A 17,946-nucleotide genomic window follows, 5' to 3' on the forward strand; every position below is an offset into this window, starting at 1 on the left:
GAAGAGCTTAACTGATTTAATTAAACACTTTAAATCACCTCTAATGTGGCACATTAGTAATGCCACCATATTGTAAATGATACATCCACAGAAGCATTAGTCATTATACAAATAGAATGAATAGGTTTCACTACACTTCAAGATAAACATGTCGAAACACTAACTCCATTCACTCAGGGCCTTTTGAGCTTGCTCAGGGCCCTTACCTGGCTGTTAGAATAAATACAAAGTTTTATGGCTTACTTTCTCTGTATGACTTCACCATCACCCAATACAAATTCAGGCTAGAAATTGCAGTTGTGCACATTGACACATTTATTTATTCATTCTCTTACTTAGTAACCTATTGTTTTCTCAGCTTGGTTTACAGAGTATTATGGTTCCCTGACATTGATCACAGGATTCATAAGTACCATTTTTGTTAGAGTGCAAAAGTTTAGAATGGTTCTGCATCTCAAAAAGAGTGAGTCAAGAAAGCAGGCAGTATTGTGTCATGGTTAGAGCAAGAGCTTGAGAGTTAGTTTCACTTGGATTTGAATTCTAGTTTCATCGCTATGTGTATAAACTCAGGAAATGACTTCACTTTTCTGAACCTCCATTTTCTTATCTGTAAAATGGTTGTGAAACCCCTCACCTCTCTCCATTTCAGCATTGTGTATCTCTTTTCCTTTTTATGCACCTTCCAGAATGTCAAGCATCAATAAAAGATCCTTGAGGATCAGCCAGGTCATGAAGGAGGAGGAGATATGTAAGGTGGCCTGGGAAGGAAAGGTAGCACTGGTTACAGGAAGGGACATCTCCTTTAGTGATTACTATAAAAGCAAAGGTGTGCTGATGGCAATGTGATGGCCAGGTGGGAGGTGGGAACAGTAAGGACAGCAAAAACACCAGTTTAATGACAAGGAAAAGGAAGGAGGTATAGGAGACGCTAGGAGAGGTTGGAAGGGACTGAGCTGTAGAAAGCAGAGAATGCAAGATTTTACAGAATATAGCAAAGTAAGAAATGGGCTTCATGTACAAAATATTTCAAACAAATTCTCTTATATCCTTTAATGATTAACAAAGCATTTTGCAAATACCAGTTTCTAAAAAAATGAAGCTTCCAAGGCAGGTTACAAACACTTCTGAGAGTTGTAAACCCTCACAGGCTATAGGAATATGTGCATTCACAACAGCTAGTTCTTTAATGGCTTGTGCCTTAGTTTCTTCCTTTATAAAAAGGAGAATGATAATGTTGGTAACCATGACTACATTGTAGGTTATCGTAGCATTTCATCAAATATAAAAGGCGTGTCACTCTGTACTTTGCATAAATAAGTGCTTAATCAATATCAGCTATTTATGTGTGTGTGCATGTGTGTGTGTGTGTGTGCATAAAGAGATGTCTTGTAAGATGTTCCATCAATGTATTGACCATGGTCATTTCTGATTCATGGGATTTTAAGTAATTTTTACTTTTTTGGACCTTTTTGCTATAATTTGAATTTTCCCAATAAACATGCATTATTTGTGTAAAAACTATAATGCGATTTTTTAAAAATCCATACTTAGCAATGAAACATTTCAGATAATGTAGCTGAGTGGGATACAGCTTTGCTTGTAACAGCCTTTCCAATGATCAGACTGAATAGTTAACCCTTCAGTGCTAAAAACTCTATTTCAGAAAAAGGTCCTTGTTTTACATTTTCATAATTAAATGGTCTATTACAGGTGGAAGCTTTTTACAAAACAAGGAGTTCCTTAAAGGTAAGAAGAGTCTCCTCCACTGAGAATATGTAGGCTTCCAGCTTTGAAAGGATAGATTTTTGATTTTTAGTCTGAGAGTCTTCCATCTAGCGTTTATGGATTTTGAAGACAGAAGACAACCAAACATCCCCCAGAAGACTGTTAGCTTAACTAGCTCAGGGAAAGTATAATTCACCTTTGTATTCCCAGGGCTTGACACAGTGCCAGGCACGGAGTAGGTACTATATAAACATTTTTATGTTGAATGAATAATCGGATGAATGAATGGTAAGTTTAAGGGCTGAGTTTCTGCTTGGGAGATGGAGAGAGTCACACCCTCTTACATACTAATATTTGAATAGGAAATTAAAAAAAATTAAATGGGAGCAAAGTGATTTTAACTAGGAGCACACATAAGACCAAAATTGAAGCAGAAAATTCAATGCCCCTTTATTAAAGGCCTACAGCACACCGGGCCCTGATCTACATGTTGAGGACAGTTGTGAAGAGGAGCTTAATTACATTGGGGAATACAGACTTTGATCAAGCCATGACATGTGGGAGGTGAGTCCCAGCAGGGAAAGAGCTGGATGCTTTGGCAGCATATGATGGGGGCACCCAGTCTAGGTAGGGTGCAGTGGGGAAAGCAGACATGGCCAGGGAAGGCCTTTGTAAGAAATTGGCATTGAAGTTGAGACCCAAGGTTGATGAGAAGGAGCAAGAAAAGTCAAGAGTGGCAGGCAAAACATTTCAGAAGCTTCCAAGGTGGAGACATAGAACAAGCTAGGGGATCACAGGTACAAAGATCCTAATCTGGGGAAGAGTTTGTGATATGTGAGGAACAAAAAGAAGGTCAGTGTGAGCAAGGCACCTGCGAGAAGTGGGCCATGGCAGGGATCACATCACTCGGGTCAGGGCCGTGGGAGGAAGTTGGGATTTGATATGATGTGTAATGGGAAGATCTTGAAGAGCTTTACTGTGACAGTAACCATAATCTTATTTATATTTTCAACATGGAATAGCTGTTGGGTGATAGAGGGGGTAGAGTGAGGCTGAGTGGAGGCAGAAGATAGTCCAGGCAAGAAATAAGGGTGACCCGGACTATGACCTGGGTCTATCTGTAGACAGTAGACATGGAGAGAAGTGGATGGATTTGAGCTATGGTTTGAAGGTAAAACTGATAAGACTTGGCAAATGGAAAGTTGAAGGGCAGCCCTATTTAACTCTGGCTGCTCTGTCTAACAGCAGCCATCCTTTTTCATCCCAGCACTCTCTCCCCCAACTTCCATTCATGGTTTTATTTTTCTACAGGTACTTGTTACCATGGGACATATTAAGTTTTATTTGTTTTCTCACTATTAATAATTATCTGTTTATTACAGCTTTAACTTTTGTCTGTTTTGTTTAATGTCCTATTCCTTATGCCCCAAACATTCTTGGCACATATTAGGTATTCAATAAATATTTATTGCCTTATTGAATAAGGGCATTAATTTAATAAATGAATAAGTAAATGAGGGTGAGAGACAAGGTAAGTGAAGAATGTTTTTAGTTGGCTATTCCTTCATAACAAACAAACCTAGAATCTCAGTGGTATACAACAACAGACATTACTTTTTCTCACTCTTGGATCTGTGAATCGGCTTGGGTAGCTGTGCTTCAGGCTTGCAGGTCTGTTGAGCTAGGCTGTGGACTGTGGGTTGGGATCCACTCTGCTCCATGTGCATTTTCATCTTCCTTGGCTCAATGGCTACCTGGAGTCTGTTCTTCTAAATGGTAGATGGCAAAAACACAAAAGACCAAATTCAATTTCAAAGGAGCAAGGAAGAATATTTCACCTTCTCTGGTGGAAGATACTGCATGGCAAAGGGTATGAATGTATAATTCCGCAACAGGGGGAGATTGAGGATTAAAGACCTATAATCCAATCTTCCAATATGACAGCTAGGTATGGCTTGAACAACTACATGGATGGAACTGCCATTTACTGATATGGGGAAGACTGGAGCAGGAACAAGTTGGGGAGAGAGGATAAAAATTAGGAGTTCAAATTTTGACCTGATAAATCCAGTGAGACTGCCAATGATGGGAATCACAAGTGGTAGAAATGTAACTGGCTTAAGCAAAAGCAGAATATACTGGTGAATGTAATTGGGAAGTCTAAGGAGGATCTTCAGAGCTTCAGGTACAGCTGGATCCAGGAACTCAAAAAATTTTGTCAGGGATTTGACTTAGCTTCTGTTTCTTTGATCTGTTTCTCTTTTTTGGCTTCACTTCCAAGCAAACTCCCTCCACCTGGTGGTGAGATGGATCCTGGAAGCCTCAGAGTCACCCTTAGCTTAGCAATGACAGTAAAAAGAAGGACTTTTCTCTCTTATCCATACATCAGTCTAAGAGATGATATTGTTAATTTTGCTTAGGTCATATGTCCATTTATCTGATCTGTTTCTCTCTTCTGGCTTCATTTCCAAGCAAGCTCCCTCCACATGGTGGTGAGATGGCTTCAGGCAGCCTCAGAGTCACCCTTAGCTTAGCAATGATAGTAAAAAGAAGGACTTTTCTTTCTCAACATCCATACGTCAGTCTAAAAGATGATGTTGTTATTTTGCTTAGGTCATATGTCTATTTATCAACCAATCACACTGGCCTGGGTAGCTGGGTCACTATGATAACCCTCCTTGGTCATGTGCCCATCTCTGGGGTAAGGTGTCTGGTACTGTAGTTAATACAGTAAGGAAATGATATCACAAAGGAAGCAGGAAAAAGATGATTGGAAGGTATTGGGGCAGACAAAATCCAAACTACTGCAGTCTGGTAGAGATGGTAAGAGGGTAGTTGAACTTACGGGTCTGGTGTCCATTAGCCAAGTTCAATATGGGACCAGAAATTTGGGAATTGTCTATAACAGATGGTACTAGAGGCCTGGGAGTGAATGAGATTACCTATTGGAGTAAGAAGAGAAGAGGGTCTATTGTACTGTAAAATGAATACACATTTTATGTGACAAATAGATTTGCTAATTCATTCTTAGAAATTGCTGGCGTATCAGGAGAATACATGTGTTTTTAAAATAAACACCTGTATGGCACTTACTTTGTGTCAGGAACTGTTCTAAGAACTTTGCAAGTCTCTATGCATGTAATCCTCATAATTCTATTAAGCTGATACTACAGTTATCCCCATTTTACAGATGAGGAATCTGAGGCAGAGATTGGGTTAAGAAACTTGTGCATAGTCATACAGGTAGTGAGATAGTCTGTGTTCAAACAAAGAAGTCTGGCATCAGAGTTCTCATGATTAAGACTTCATGTAGTTAAAGAGCTTCCTAGAGAACACGAAATTTTCATCTCTTTCCCCTCTCCTCAATTCCCTAACACTTTCAGATTTTCACCTGCTGCTCTGGATTTGTGGTGGGGTACACACGTGGTTTGGCTCATCTGAGACTGTCTCTGAGGATGAAAATTGAGAAGGTAGAACCCCGGAGGTTATTCAAGTTAACTTGGGGGGTGTTCGCCATCAGGAGAAACAGATGCTGTTTAAGTCAGGAAGAAATGAGTGTTCGCTCCAAGGCCTGCTTCAGAAAGCCTCTTTGTTTTATGACTCTGGGTGCAAGCAACCCTTTTAATTTTGTGTCTTGGATTCCAGCCATAGGAGGCCTTCTTTAATGTGGCAGATGGCTGGAGACAGGCAAGCCAGGTTTCTAGACTCTACATTAAGCTGCCTTCCCTAGAGAGGAGTCTCCTAATTATGTTGCTCTGAAAAAGAGAAGAAAAGATACCTTAAAATGGACACATTAAACTTATACCACGTGTAAAGTAACCACTGTCTTAAGCATCTGCAAACATGTGGAGGTCAGGAAACCTTTGAGAATCTGATGAAAGCTATAGGCTTTTTCTGCAGAAAATTTGTATGTAGGTATATACACAAAAATGTGCACATTAATTCCCGGGGGTGGGGTCACGGATTCTCTGATATCCGTCCCTGAAGCTTCAAGGAGTCTGTGGCTGCCAGATTCCTGTGCTTTGAGTGGAGGCAGCTGTCATTCTTTTACTTTTTCATTTTTCAATACATTATGATCTCAACTTCTGAGCTATGAAAATAAAGGGTCTGTGGATTATAAGGGAAGCATTTCACACCAGAACACCAAAATTTTACTGGAAAAAACTCCTTTCAAATATTGGATAAAATTACTTTTGCATATTCTCTGGTCAGCATGGAAGGTTCGCTCTTTCTGTTAAAGACTGACATGAAATCTCTTCTGACAAACATGATGAGCTTTTTCTTACTGGATTGTGGGGTGTGCCTCTGCACATCATTTCCTTGGAACCTCACTCATCTCAGAACTCCTCAGTTGAGTTCTGGCTTCTGCACTGTTTCCAATATTAAGAATTGGGTGCAGTGGGCAGTCTGCCAATTAAAGAATAACACAGAATTCTCAGAATTTGGAAAGGAAGCTTTATTGTTTCCAAGGACTCTGCTGGAGGAGTCATACAAACTTCGCCATTTCTTCCTCTGATGTCCATGTGCCATGATTGTCTGAGGAAGGGAGAAAAAGTCTTTGAAGTGGCTACCAGGATCCTTTGCAGATCTCTGGGATGTCATTCACTCATGCTTCTATGCTGGGTGACTCCTACCATCATCACATTCTTCCAATTCTCCCAGTAGGGTATGCAGTAGTCATGTAGGCAGAGCCTTCTGAGCTACAGCAAACTACAAAATTAAGATATTTATTAATGATTTTCAAACCAAAAACAATTTGCCTCAATTACCAGACATTTTAAAATTAAAAAATACAGAAATGTTTCTAAATTATTCCAGTTCTTCATCTTCCATATATTGTCTCACCTTTCCTGAAAGTTGCCTCCTTCTTAGACCTGAAAAACTCAAGGAGGGAGTAGGTCATGGGCTAAACATTTAGGCTAATTCTCTACATGAAATTGATAATATAAATGATTATTGAAAAAATTCAAAGGAAAGGATCATTTCTTCTGTAAACATCAACCCAACCCAAGAAAAATTATTTGGGATTTAAATCAGGGTTTCTCAACCACAGCACAACTGATATTTTGGGTTGACTAATTTTTGGTAGAAGGAGGCTGTTCTGTGCATTGTAGCATGTTCAGCAGTGTCTCTGACCTGCAACGCCTAGATGCTAGTAGCACCGCCCTCCTAGTTGTGACAACCGAGAACATCTTCAAACATTGCCAAATGTTTCCTGGGGGTGCAGTCACCCCTGGTTGAGAATTATAGGACTAAATTGTCCAGAAATAGGTTTCTCTACAAGTAAAGTAAAATTGAGTATTGGAGTTGCTTTTATCTGGTCTTCTTGATCAGGTGAATGGCTAAATGAAAAAAGCAGTTTGTCTATTTTGATGCCCCACTGACTATGTCTATCTGTTCAGATCATCCTGTTCTACATTTGTTCTTAGATCCCATTTGATTGCCAAAAACAGGGACTTCCTTACTTCGTTCTTATGGTTCTGGGATGCCTGTTCATTTGCTGTTTTATAATGTTTTTGACTGTATAGATATTTAGTGATCCCTCTGATCTTCCATAGCCTTTGAGGTCTAGGTAATTTCTTAGACCTTTGGAAGGCTGCTGGTGTGGTACTAAAATCTCCATTCCTCTCTTCTATGTTATCTCTTCCAACTTTAGACCTAAACTGAGCTCAAATAGCAAGTTGGAGAGGCTGGAGTCGCTGGCTGATTTGATCAGTATGTGGACACATAACTTAGGAAGCAAAACTGTTGGCTATGAGATTACATATGTGATTATGAAAAGGAATCTTGTAATCACAAATTCTTCTGACGTATGTACAGTGACTGCAAAACAGCAAATAATTTGTTTTGGGAAGGATTTTATTGGCTGTTTGAAGTGAGGAGTATCTCTACTATACAAAATATTTAAACCAAATTGTTATGTCCTATAATGTTCAACAAAGCACTCTGCAAACATCAGTTCTGGAAAAAAAAACGTATCCTCCAAGGCAGGATTATATGCACTTCTGGGAGTTGTAAACCCATGCAGGCTCCAGAAATATTTGCCTTCCAAGGGCTGGAAACTTCTGAACTAACAACAAATAATCAGTGAGTGTGACAAAGAGTTAAAGTACACAGACTTTACTTTCTCAAAGTTTATGATGTAGTAAAGAAGTTTAAGATGGAGACCTGAAATTGCAAACTGGTGGCCAGTAGGCTAAATCGGGACCATGGATTTGTTTTGTTTGGCTTGCATGTAGTTGGCCTCCAGAATGTCTAACAGAGTGAGAGGAAGGGAGCGGGGTGGGGGGCGGGAAGGAGACAGGCAAAGAGAGAGAAAAATAGAAAGAAGTTGCTAAACAGATATAATTGAGATTTTCACATAAAAATCTAAATTTCCAGCTTTGCTTGAAAAATCAGAATATCTGCCAACACTGGGTCCTTATTTCCACATTTCCCTATGGTAACAGTTGGCTGGAATGAAATAGCAGTGACCCCTTTGGTCTCTGGAACTAGACACTCACTCTCTGGTCTCTTCCCCCACTTCCCCTTCACTCCTTTACTAGGCCTCTGTCACCATTTGAGATGGCCACCCCTAATGCAGAGACTTCTGGAACATTTATTTAGTTTCTTCTCCACAGAAATAAACTTCTAGAGCCTGGAGCAAAATAGTGGCTGCGCCATTTGTGTGTCAGATGAGATGACCCTGGCTCAGGCCATGGAGGTGGCAATTGAGGTGTGAGAAATGGTCAGATTTAGGATAAATTTTGAAGAAAGAGTCAGTAGAATTTCTGATAGATTGGATTAGGTTGTGAAAGAGCATTCCAAAATGACCCCGATTTTGATTTTTACTTATTTTAAAAAGAAAACCTATAATAGAACATTGGAGAGCCAGTATTGACCTTTTAAAATAAAAACAAAATTATTCAAAAGCTTTTTCATACTAGTACTCTTCAAATCGGGTACCCTATGTGGTACCAATATTATATTCTGGGAAATACTGACGGTTTTGGAAATTTGGAGGAAAAAGCATCGACAAGAGCTCCAATTACTTAGAAAAGAGACTCCAGGAGATGGGGTGGTGTATATAAGCCTATGGATGGCGTCTCAGCACCTCAGTGGCCCCGCCTGTCCAGGGGCTGGGTCCCCACGGGATCTCCCTCCCCACAAGGAGGTGGAGAGGCTATGTGTCTTGAACAACTGGGGTTGCGATCCAGTGTATGGGCAGTCCCACTCCTGGAACTCCAGGGTGGGCACTCGCTCCATTTCCACAGGCCCTCAAGGGTTCCAGGATTGCCCCGTGGGAGGGGTTTTAGTGCTGCATCTAGTAAGAAGCTGTAAGATGCTCAGAAACATGTTTTGAAGCTACTTTGCACAGAAAGAAGACTCTTCATTCAGATTTGTATTACAAATCAATAAAAGTAGCTAAGTCGTATCCGAAGATGTTTTTGTTTACACTTTGTATGTGACAGAAAACCTCCAGTTGTCTGTGTCAAGGACAATTACTTAATTTTATTACAATGTATACTGATTTGGTTAGTGGAAGCTTCTAGCGCCTACTGTGGTGGTGGTGGGAGCTATCTGATTCCCATTCCCAGGCCTGGCCATCGACGCGAAGGCCTCCAGCTGATCGGAAGTCGGCGTTGGCCGGCGCGGAGCCCGGCGCGGAGGCTTCTTTCAGCCGCCCGGGCAAGACACCCCTCCCTCGGTCCCGCGGCGGTCACTCCGCCTCTGGCGCGCATGCGCCGACCCCAGCGGGCGTCCTCCCGGGCTCCCTCTCCCTCCCTCCCTCATCCGGGTCCTGGGCGAGCGGGCGCCGTGCGCGTGTCCCGCGGCCGAGCTGCTAATAAAGTTGCAGCGAGGAGAAGCGCAGCGACGGCGTCGGGAGAGCGCGCCCAGCCGGCTCGCGAGTGAGTGAGGGTCCCCGGCGCGCGCGGGCGAGGGGAAGCGGGGGCTGCAGGCTCTGCCCCGGCGGACTCGGGCCGAGGCGGGGGCGTTCGGCCGCGGACGGAGCGGAAACGACCCGGGGCCTGTCAGGCGGGAGGTAGGCCGAGTCCTGGCCTGCCGGGGTCCCGGCTGGCGGACACGGTTGCGGCCCAGCGGCTGCGGAGGCCTCGCCGGCTGCCCGGGGCGTCCTGAGGCGGGGCCGGGGCTGGCCCTCGTCCCAGCCCCGCCGTTACCGCCCAGACTTTGGAGGGAGGCGTCTGGGACGCCCTGGAGGGGGACCCCCTGACCCCGCGCTGTCCTGGGGAGCGGTTTGCTTTCCTAACTCATCGGATGTACCACCCTGGATACACACCCTTGATAGGACTGCGGTGCTCGGCTGGGCAGCCTGGGCTGCTGCACTGCGAAGCTGTCCAATGGCTTGATGAATCCGTGCCGCCGTCGCTTTGTGTTTCAAAGATAAGGATCCGCGCTTATCGGTGGGAATTACACTCTGGGCAGTTGTGACCGGCTACTGCAATCAGCTGGTAGTTAGACCTGGTTTCTGCCACTTGCCATGTCAGTTTTCACCACTGCAAGGATTTCTTCTACTTCATGTAAACTTCTCTGTGCTGCAAAGAGAATGCCAAAGCAGCGTCTTTTTGCCTTCACCATATTCAGCCGCTGGCCGGGTCCTATACTTCAATGTCAGGGCTCAAATTAATATTCCAGTCTCTTCCCCTCCCCTTTTCCCCTCTCCCCCTTTCAGCTGCTGTTACTACGTGGAGTTTGGAGCCTAAGCTTTGAAAACTCCCATGTGGCGCGCCCGTCTTAAGTCTGAGCATGCTCAGTAGCCAAAACAGATTTTTGGTTGCAGAACTCGGGCGAGGATACTTGGGGTATTTGGACGTTTGCCGGCTTCCTAACAGAATGTTCCGATTCTGGTGGTGATGGCATTGGAGAATGGAGCTTAGGCAAGCCTGTAGGTGAGGAATGGCTGAACACCCTGAGCCAGATCTTTATCTTGATTGTAAAGACAATGTTTCCTGACCAGCTGGAGCTTTGGGGGGGGGGGGTGTTGCGGGGGGAGGGAGCAATTTTGGCTGCTTGTGCATTTAAATGGGTGTGGCGCTAAGTATATCTTGTTTACCTTATCTTTCTGTGGAAAAGTTTTGATGTCTAGGTTTGTCACATCATGCCTGTTGCCTAGCACTACCAAAAGGGTTCTTATCTAGCAGCAAAGATTGAATAGGTGGAGGTCGTGGCTTGGTCTCACAGAAGTTGAGAGGAAAGGGTACTTGGGTTGCGTTTTTGAAAATTCGGATTTAAAACTAGAGTACTTGAATTTCCTTAGAGTACCTGAATTGCCCAGAGTGAATTAGTTTTTGATTTTAATTTGAAAGACAAAAGATTGAAAACCTTAGTCCCAGTAGGTTTAGTAACATTCCAAATAGCTTACAATTTCTGCTAGATGCCAATGCAGTAGTGTCCGTTGTGGGGAAAACAGTACCTACACTCAGTGTGACAGTTTCACATTTATGGATCCAAATATCATTATGAAATTAGTGTTCCAAATTTAAGGAGCTATTTGCAGATGTATAGCAAATTATTTTAGTCTTTTATTCCTTTGGTAACTATTAATATTTTTTTCTCTACAGTGAAAATTGTAAAAATGCAAAACTTAGACAATTTAACAAAACTTAACCTTCATAAAGGTTGTAGATACTATGTTTAGATTTATAAAGTTTAATTTTGATGATTATTTGTGTGATTGTTCCTATACATCTTCCTTTCCTTCCCTTTCCACATTGCTGCTCCCTCAGTCTTTTTTACATTACTGCTGTTAATTTACCCATGTATCTTTGTTAAAAATACCTCATTCATCATTTTGTGCTTCCATTCCTTTCAGATCATAGCTGAAATAAGCAAGAAAAGTTAGATGAACCTTCTCAACTGACTTTACTCTCAGGTTTTAAAGGCATCCACATGATATGGTCTAGTTAAAAGGAGGAAGAGAGCAGCAAACTGGAAAAAAAGAATAAAATATTTTCGTAGGTTCTGTACAGATCTGGTAGTATTATCTGCGTGTCTGGTTCACTATGGTAGGCGCCACAGAAATGGGTAGATTGATAATGTGTTGGATTTCTTTCCCCTCTGGCAAAGTCAGCTATTAATTTCAGTGGGAGACAGTGGCAGAATGTTGTTACTAATGAGGTTTGAATCAGATTATTGTTTACTGTTGGTTATGTAACATGTTGCTGGGAGTATTATTAAAAGTTGCATTCTGCAGCAAAGTAGAGGCAAGTAAATTCTGCTTACCCTCTTCACTGGGTTTTAATTCTTGGCTGAACCTGAAGGCACATTAGACTACAACCATAATTATACCTGGGCAGCCTGTTTCCTGTTTTCATCATGAACCCAAACATTATGATTTGCAGTGATGATCTTTTTTGTCCTTTGCATTGAACGGAGGCAGTGTGTTTTCTCCCTCTACTGAAAACAGATTTGTAACTTGGTCAAATTAAAGATTTTAGTGTTTTCAAAACTAGGCAGTAAAATACCAGTTTTTCATTTCTTAATACAGTTACTTGAGTTGAAATACCATCTAAAAAATCTATTTCATATATATTCTTTGTCTTTATGTAAATTTTAATATTACTAGTACTTTGTAGAATTAAGGAAACTCTTTTTGTTTATGACATATCAGTGTTTATTATTACCAGATGTATATGTTGGTCTAGGCAATGAGCCACACATCTGGGTGAATTTCAGAGCTGACTTGAGTACGCTTGAGGATATAGGTGTCTATTCTCTTGGTTTATCAGTCTTCCCTATTTTTATTTCTAGACGATCTATATTCCTTGTATCTGTCTGTCTCTCTCTCTCTGTCTCTCTGTACACTAACCACAAAGAAGGCAAATAGTTTATTTCTTCAAATGTTACAAGCAGCTTATAGCCTATGGTTTGCCAGTCTACTCATAAGGTCAAAGACATTGAGTAAGATTCCCTTTTATAAGGGATACTAGTAGCCTGAGGAACGATTCTTGTCTCCACCAGTCTGGATATTCTAGAGAAAAGAATACCTGGATATTCTAGAGAAAAGAATATTCTAGAGAAAAGAAAAGGCCCAAGGAAGCTGGGGTGCAATATAGGGTGCTTTCCCATCAAAACAGATGATGAAGGACCCTTGGAAGCTGACCCATGGCATCCCCCCGCCACTGGGGTCTAGCTCTGTCGCCCAATCTGGAGTCCAGTGGCGCAATCTTGGCTCACTGCAACCTCCGCCTCCCGGGTTGAAGCAATTCTCCTGCCTCAGCCTCCCAAGTAGCTGGGATTACAGGCACCCACCACCATACCCGGCTAATTTTTGTATTTTTAGTAGAGACGGTGTTTCACCATGTTCGCCAGGCTGGTCTTGAACTCTTAACATACCTTGTTTTTCCACTTCTGAAGTTAATAGAATAATAGTCATTGGAATTTGCAGTTCATTGGTGTTGTCACATACCCTTTATCTCTAATCAGAACTCTGAATCTGAGAAGTTTGTTTACTAAATGGGAGGTAAAGATTTAGAACTCTTTTGGAAGAATTGTTAAAAACTAGATTGTTGTTAGGACTAATCTCATAGGCCACCTTAATCTTCTGACAGCCTTTGTTGTTTTCCAACCTGGAAAGATGGGGTAATTACAGAGTTCTTAGGTTTTTCATAAATAATCAGCTAGTTCTGGGCTGTTTATTTGAGAGTGTCTCTCTCTGTCGCCCAGGCTGGGGTTCAGTGACGCGATCTTGACTCACTGCAATTCTGCCTCCCGGCTTCAAGCGATTCTCCTGCCTCAGCCTCCCGAGTACCTGGGATTACAGGCACCCACCACCACGTCCAGCTCATTTTTTGAATTTTTAGTAGAGATGGAGTTTCACCTTGTTGGCCAGGCTGGTCTCGAACTTCTGACCTCAAGTGATCTGCCCGCCATGGCCTCCCAAAGTGCTGGGATTACAGGTGTGAGCCACCGTGCCTGGCTGGGCTCTTTATTTAGTTTTGATTTTTTTTTTTTTTTTTTTTTTTTTTTGCCTTGGGCAGCTAGGGGGGAAGTTTTTGGCCCAGTTCTAGTAGAGTGGTGTTTTCAGTGACTTTTCTTCCTCCTTTTACTGTATCCTAACTTGGTTGAGATGATATTTTGCAAGAAAGAGTTCTTTATTAAGTCAGTTCTGTGTGTGCAATACTATAATTGTAATTCACTTTTGGAAGCTAGTTATTAACATAACATTTTGTAACTAGGTTTTGCTCTCGAATTTTTTGGGACCCCCCCCGCATCTCTTCCTATAGCGTATATGTACTTTATAGACTGGTACAATATAGAAGTTTGAAAGTGATTTGACCTGTTAAGATTTTAGCAGGGTTTTTTCTTTTGATATCCATATATGTTGTTTTGTTATACCGAAAATAATAGAAAAAAACTAGTGTCCCATTCCCACTTTTTCTCTGAGCATAGCAACTAGAGTCTTGGGAGGAGGCTTACATCTTTCAGATTTAACTATGATCTCAGAATATGGCTGGTGCTTTCAAGGCAAGTTTTGTTTTGTTCAGGTTTGTTTTCATGATGTGTTAGGATCTGCCTAGTATCCTATCTGGTAGGCTGTACAACTTGAGTTCTAGTTATTCTGGTTTGTGTGTTCCCAGGAAGAGGGGGGTTCTGCAAAAATATTTAAAAGCCAGTCTTCTTCTGTTTTCTTCTTAGTCACATCTTCTGTCTACTTTACTCATTGACCATTTCTCATTCTTTGGAGATGAAAGTGTAAATTAAGTGAATGATGACACTAGAGCTGAAAAGTTACCCAGAGTCATGTTTATTCCCTTTTCTACTAAGCAGGGAACTTGAACTCTGGGTGCACATGAGTTCTCTGGAGAACATCTTCATAATGCACTGTAATATATGTCGTGTACACAGGTTAGCTCTCTGTGCTCCAGAGACACATTTTACGGTCATGATTTGGTATCTGCACTTGATGATTTTATAATTTAAAGGAATCACTACAAAGATTGACCAGCTCTGTGTCTGTTCCTGTGCCTACACGCCTGTACAAGCATACTCAAACACATCTGGTAGCAATGTAGGAAATCTTGCAGGCTCTGTAGGGGTGAGTGATACATTTAGATCAGGCTCTGTTTAATTAGGGGACTTAGAGGAGCAGGTGAAGCTTAAAGAGTGATTAAAAACTGGGAAACAAAAGTCTGGCTGTGGGAGATAATAAAGTAGAGAATTCTGTGGGCACAGAATAGGCAAGAAGATTATGCAGTGAGAAGTGTTGGGAATCATGAGTTCAGCTCCTGAAGGGCTTTGAAATCTGCTATGAGAACTTCTTATGTCTTTGGAAATTGGGAGCCACAGTTGAGGAAAGTGGTGATTTAAATGTTTCTCTGTGAAAATAATTTTGGCGCCCATGTAATTGTATCCTGTCTTTCTTGTAGATGTTCTTATAAAGAATAGGATTTCTGAATCTAGAAGAGCTGTGAGCAAACATGCTTTTGGTTTCCTTCTCCTCTCTGCGTGCAGTTGTGAATGTGGCTTACAAAGTTGATAGCAGTTGTATACCTGGATCTAGGGATGGTTTGACGGTGGTGGTGGTTGTCTACTTGCTGACACTTGGTGACTACTATTGATAATGAGAACCACAAGGGCAAGAGATTTTTAAAGCTTTACCCCCACATCCCCCCTGCCCCCAAAAGTTACCCTTAGGTTGTATGTATGCAAGTGTCTTTCTTCCATTGCAGGGGATCCTGAGCACCTTGGTTCCCAAGCCTCCTGCATGGTCCGAGATTCTTGTTAAAAATGTGGGCGGTAAGGCCCTTCTGCCAAGCTTAGTGAATCTGAATTTTGAGGGATGGTTCTAAGGAATTTGTTGATTTAAAAACCCCATGTCCAATTATTTTGTACAGGTTTGAATTAGAATACAATGGGTTGTGACCCATTATGGGCATTTATTTTCATGGGATGATGTGCTCAGGAGATTTTGTTTTGGCCAATAGTGTTGAGGAAAATGTGGGGGATTGGTTTGCTTGCCTTTTTATTTCAGATTGCAGCAGTCATAGAGATGTTGGAGCACAAAGTGAAAGAGTTGTTTCTGTGAATTCACTTTAGAAATCTAGCTGTGAGCTCTCTCTGTGTGTGTGTGTGTGTGTGTGTGTGTGTGTGTGTGTGTGTGTGTGTCTTTCTGTATGTTTTTCTGTATGTATGTGTGTCTCGGGGTGGGTATTGAAGTCAGTTTGTGTGTGTGTTTATTATGAAAGTTGGTCAGGATGTAGTACTTCCATAACCTTAGGTAAGAACAGGACCTTTGGGTTATTGATTCAACATGAATTCATTTGAAATAGAAGCTTTGTGAAGCTTAGCAACATTTTATTCATATGGTTAATGTGTATAAAACTTAACCCTGAATCTTCCTTTAGCTTTTTTATCTGCATTTGCCAAATCAGTTGATGTCAAACCCCATTCTCCAGTTGTCCAGGCTGATACCTTGGAATCATTGTTAACTCCTTTGTTCTCATACACCCCATGATCTCCTTCATCAGGAAGCTTACTGTCTTTCATATGTCTGCTGCTCACCACCCCACTGCTATCACCCTGGTTGTAAGCCATCGTCATCTTCTCCCCTCCCTTAGATTACTGCATCTCTGAACTGGTCTCCCTGCTTTTATCATTGCTGTCCACCCCTCCTCCTGCTTATTCTCAACATACCAGCCAGGATTTATTTATTTATTTATTTTGAGACGGAGTCTTGTGCTGTCACCCAGGCTGGAGTGCAGTGGCATGATCTTGGCTCACTGCTACCTTGACCTCTTGGGCTCAAGTGATCCTCCCACCTCAGCCTCCTAAGTAGGTGGGATCACAGGCATGTGCCACTGCACCTGGCTAATTTTTTAATTAAAAACAATTTTTTTTTGTAGAGATGGAGTTTTAAAAACTATGTTGCCCAGGCTAGGCTTGAACCGCTGAGCTCAAGTGATTCTCCTGCCTTGGCCTTCCAAAGTACTGGGATTACAGGCATGAGCCACCACGCCTGGCCCAGGATAACTCTTTTTTTTTTTTTTTTTTTTTTGAGATGAAGTCTAGCTTTGTTGGCCAGGCTAGAGTGCAGTGGTATGATCTCGGCTCACTGCAACTTCTGCCTCCCGGGCTCAAGCAATTCTCCTTCCTCAGCCTCCCAAGTAGCTGGAATTACAGGCACGTGCCACCACACCCAGCTAATTTTTGTATTTTTCGTAGAGACGGGGTTTCACCATGTTCGCCAGGCTGGTCTTGAACTCCTGACCTCAGGTAATTTGCCCACCTCGGCCCAGGATAATTCTTTAATAGTGTAAGTCGAGAACTATCATGTCTGTGCTCAGAGCTCTCCACTGAGTTCACAGTTTCCTTAGAGTACTGTAAAAGCTAAAGCCTTTATATCCAGCATGGCCATTCTGGCTCTCTGGTATCTCTTTGACCCCACTCCTTACCTTTTCCCCCTTGTACACTGTGTTCTCAGGCTATACTGGTCTTCTAGTCAGTATATGCTCTTCATGCCAGAAGCATGCCAGACATGCTCCTACCTTAGGATCTTTGCATTGCCTGTTGCCTTTACCTGTAATGGTTTTCCCCTAGATATATGCCTGTTGGCTCACTCTTTTATTTCCTTAACATTTTAACTCAGTTGGCACCTTCTTGGTGAGACCCAGCCCAGCCACCCTGTTTAAAATTACACCTCTCTTCCAGGACTTCTTGTCCACCTTCCCCTGTTTTAATTTTTCTCTGTAGCACTTTTCACCTAACAAACATATCATTTACTATATCTCGTTGGCCTCCTTCTGCTGGAATATAAGCTAAATGAAGACAAGTGTTTTGGTTCCTTTTATTCACTTCTATATTCCCAGCTCCTAAAATGCTATCTTAATAAATATTCTTTTGGATGAATGACTTGAATGAATTTGACAAGTTATTGTAATGTATGTGGTACTGTTTTTTAAAGATTATATTCTAGTGCGAGAGACAGAAATAAAGTAAATGAACAAATTATTATGAATCAGTTAATACAGTGAAGAAAATGAACATAGTATTGGATTAGAGATTAGGGAAACTCTGTATAGGATTATGGGGCGATCAGGGAAGGTATCTGGGATGAGAGCTAAAGCTGAGACTTAAATAACGATAGAGCTAAAAATTAGTGGCCAGGGATTAAGAAAAGTGGTATAAGCAGAAAATGGCATTTGTAATATCTGAGGTTCAAAAGACATTCCAGTATAGGAAGATAAATGCTTTTGAAGAATGAATTCTTACTAATATTTATTG

The 17,946-nt window shown here is 41.8% G+C and overlaps 1 protein-coding gene and 1 long non-coding RNA gene across 9 annotated transcripts in view; one reads left to right on the plus strand and one right to left on the minus strand.

Moving 5' to 3' along the window:
• Positions 1 to 6,157: 6,157 nt before the first annotated feature.
• On the minus strand, positions 6,158 to 10,239 carry LOC130541546 (uncharacterized). The gene is made up of 2 exons (XR_008955616.2): positions 10,004 to 10,239; positions 6,158 to 6,435 (listed from the first exon to the last, which is right to left on the minus strand). It is a non-coding gene; the product is annotated as an uncharacterized LOC130541546 (long non-coding RNA).
• The window catches only part of SMAD5 (SMAD family member 5), a 50,012-nt gene continuing 41,444 nt past the window's right edge, over positions 9,379 to 17,946 (plus strand). The window contains exon 1 of one of the 8 annotated variants that reach the window (XM_003829249.6): positions 9,379 to 9,614. The gene's annotated coding sequence lies outside the window, so the exon portion shown is untranslated. The other 7 variants (XM_003829250.6, XM_055112712.2, XM_063604230.1 and 4 more) reach the window with 7 other exon arrangements.

The sequence above is a fragment of the Pan paniscus genome, chromosome 4 (assembly GCF_029289425.2).
Source record: "Pan paniscus chromosome 4, NHGRI_mPanPan1-v2.0_pri, whole genome shotgun sequence".
In the NCBI taxonomy this organism is placed as follows: Eukaryota; Metazoa; Chordata; class Mammalia; order Primates; family Hominidae; genus Pan; species Pan paniscus.